Raw genomic sequence first — 3,377 nt, 5'->3', positions numbered from 1 at the left:
CCAACCTCTTTGCCCCACCCCCAGGAATGCAGGCCCTGGGAACAGAGGGCTGCAGGTCTGGGATCAGGGTATGGGGCTCCTGGTCTCCTCTGGGATTTTGCCTTCACATCTGAAAACCTGCCCCAAGGAGCTGGCAAGGACAGTTGGCCCAAGTCCCAGGAGCTCTGTCTTGAACCAGCAGCGCACCTGCCCTCGGGCCCCGGCAAGACGGTGTCAAGGAAACCGGCTCTCCCTGCTGGGCCTCGTTCCGAACCGACAGGAAGTGGTGTCTGAAGGTGTGAGCCGCCTGAATTCTCAAATCGTCTCCGGCTTTCCAGGGCAAACGCTGGCAGACCCTATGGTACGGCCGGTCATGGGAAATTTCGGGTCCCAACACCATCCCTACCCCTCCACTGGGCACCAAGCCTCTGCCTCGCCTGCTTGGCACCCAGCCCTGGTGTTCTGGCCCATCAGAGGGGTCTGTGGTGGTGGTGATGATGATGATGAAGGAAGTGATGGTGGTGATGATGGTGGTTGTGATGGTGGTTATGGTGGTGATGATGATGGTGATGATGATGTTGATGGTGATGATGGTGGTTATGGTGGTGATGATGGTGATGGGGGTGATGATGATTAGGATAATAATGGTGATGATGGTGATGATGGTGGTTATGGTGGTGATGATGATGGTGATGGTGATAGTGGTGATGACAATGGTGATGATGGTGATAATGGTGATGATGTTTATAATGGTGATGATGATGGTGATGGGGGTGATGCTGGTGATGATGATTAGGATAATAATGGTGATGATGGTGACGATGGTAGTTATGGTGGTGATGATGATGGTGATGATGGTGATGATAATGGTGATGATGGTGATGGGGTGATGATGGTGATGACGTTGGTGATGATGATTAGGATAATAATGGTGATGCTCATTCTGTGAGGCAGTGAGTAGAACCCTGGCTGCTCGGGGTCACCCCTGAACTCCCCTCTCCTCTGGCCCCAGAAGGAGAATCTCTTCTTTTAAAAAGAGCTTGGCGATACGAGAGCCTCAGGCTTGCAAACCAAATAGCACCTCCTTAATCTTAGTCCAATTACGCAGCAGCTGGCCCGGGCCCGAGTGCCTCTCTCTAATGGTATTTACCTGCTCCTGGCATTTTGGCTGATAAGCACAGAAATTACTCTTCAAAAAATGAACAAGATTGTTATGGAAAATAAATAATTAATCAGGGCATCAGAGAGAAATGTACATTAAAAGGAGTTGATGTGCTGGGCTTCCTGTTATTTCTGGCAGGAGGCCAAGATCTGACCAGCAAGGAGGTGATAACAAGGAAAAAGAGGAGCGGTCACCCTTCTGTGACCTCGGCTTCCGGGGGGACGTTCAGGCCTCTCCTCTCGGCCCCTGTGGGTGAGCCTCCGGCTGCCAGCGCTGTGCCAAACCGGACAAGGTGGGCTGGGCTGCCGCTGTCACTAGAAGGGGACAGGGGACAGGCAGACTCACCCAGTCCCCAGAGGTGCCAGGCCCCGGAGAGAGGGTGCCCTGTCCTCGTGGGGGCTACAGTCATGTGGGAAGACACCCACACATGGAATGACTGCAGGGTCTAACAAGTGTTCCAAAGAACAGAAAAGCCAGAAAGGGAGGAGGATGTCAAGGTGGAGAATGGGGTGTTATAGGTTGGATTGTGTCCCGCTCAAATGTGTGTAGTGAAGTCCTAACCCCAGCACTTCAGAATGTGACTGTTTGGAGACTGGGCCTTTCAAGAGGTAAAGTTAAAATGAATTCAGCAGCGTAGGCCCCTGATCCAGTCTGACTGCTGTTCTTATAGAAAGGGATTTGGACACACACGCGCACACACACACACGCACATGCATGCGCATGCACACATGCACACGCACCTGCACGCACACATGCGCACATGCACACACAGATGCACGCACACACGCGCACACACGCACACACAGAGAACATTATGTAAACAGGAAGATGGCCAACTACAAGCTCAGGAGAGGGGCCTGGAACAGATCCTCTCCCCCAGCCTCAGGAACCAACTCTGCTGTCACCTTGACCTCAGACTCCAGCCTCCAGCACTGCTTAGGCCCACAGTCTACAGTATTCGGTTATGGTGGCCCCAGCGGACTAATCCTGGGGGCAGGGGCAGGGAGGCAGAGACCTGGACAGTGCAGAGAGGGAGCCCAGTAAGGCTGGGAGAACACTGCAGGCAGAGGGGCAGCAAAACAAACAGACAGACAGACAAAGGCTCCAGCTCAGGGAGCGGCAGGAGGCCAGAGCCCGAGCTGGAACCAGCAGAGTGAGTGGGTGCACTAGCAATGCGCTGGGGGCGCACTGGGGTGTGCTGGGGTGCGCTGGGGTGCACTGGGGGTGAGCTGGGGTGCACTAGCAATGCGCTGGGGGTGCACTGGGGTGTGCTGGGGTGCGCTGGGGTGCACTGGGGGTGTGCTGGGGGTGAGCTGGGGTGCACTGGGGGTGAGCTGGGGTGCGCTGGGGTGCGGGGCACAACAGCCAGGCCCTGTGCAGTCCTGCAGGGCAACACGAGCAGCCAGCGTTTTGCTCTGCGTGTCAGGGGAAGTTAGTGCAGGGGTCGGGCAGAGCAGTGAGGCCTGAATACACTGTGTGCTGGTCACTGTCCACTTTGTGGGGCGTTAAGAGAACTCTCCCTTTCTGCAGTGACCCTGGCTCTGTGGGGCTCATGGCCACTGGGAAGCCAAGGATTCAACCAGATTTCAAAAGCTCTGTGTGTGTGTGTAGCGGTGACCCGGGAGAGAGTAAGTCTACAGTGAGGTGATAAATTGTATGGCTGCTCCTGTTAAGACCTGTAACTCTGGACACGTAGAGTTACGGCCTGAGAATGGCCTGAGAGGTCAAGAAACACCATCCCAAGCTCAGGGGTGCCCAGTTTGCTGGGGATGGGACGGCAGATCTTTCTCATCAGACTTGAAAGCAGCGAATGTCAACCAGTGATGGACGGCTGAGTCAGCAAATGTGGTCTATCCACACAATGGGATCGCTTGCCTTACAAAGGAGGGGCATTCTGACACATGCCACCACCCGGATGAACCTTGAGGACATCATGCTGAGTGAAATGAGCCCATCACAAAAGGACAAATGTTCTACAATCCCACTTCTGTGAGATCCCTAGAGTAGTCAAACTCACAGAAACAGGGAGTAGAAGGGTAGTTGCCAGGGTCTAACAATAGTGTCAAGTATCAAAGGGCCATTGAAAAGCACCACCGTGTTCCTTTGCTACTTGCAACGCAACCATCCGGAGTCACAGCCACAAGCACACCTGGACGTGGCCAGCCACGACCCACGGCCCAAAGTCCTGCTCATAAGCAGGAGCAAAGTGTCAGGCTCAGAGCCAAGGAATTGGGGA

The sequence above is a fragment of the Molossus molossus genome, unplaced genomic scaffold (genome assembly GCF_014108415.1).
Source record: "Molossus molossus isolate mMolMol1 unplaced genomic scaffold, mMolMol1.p scaffold_m16_p_8, whole genome shotgun sequence".
Classification (NCBI taxonomy): domain Eukaryota; kingdom Metazoa; phylum Chordata; class Mammalia; order Chiroptera; family Molossidae; genus Molossus; species Molossus molossus.
Note: the sequence above shows the minus strand (reverse complement) of the source record.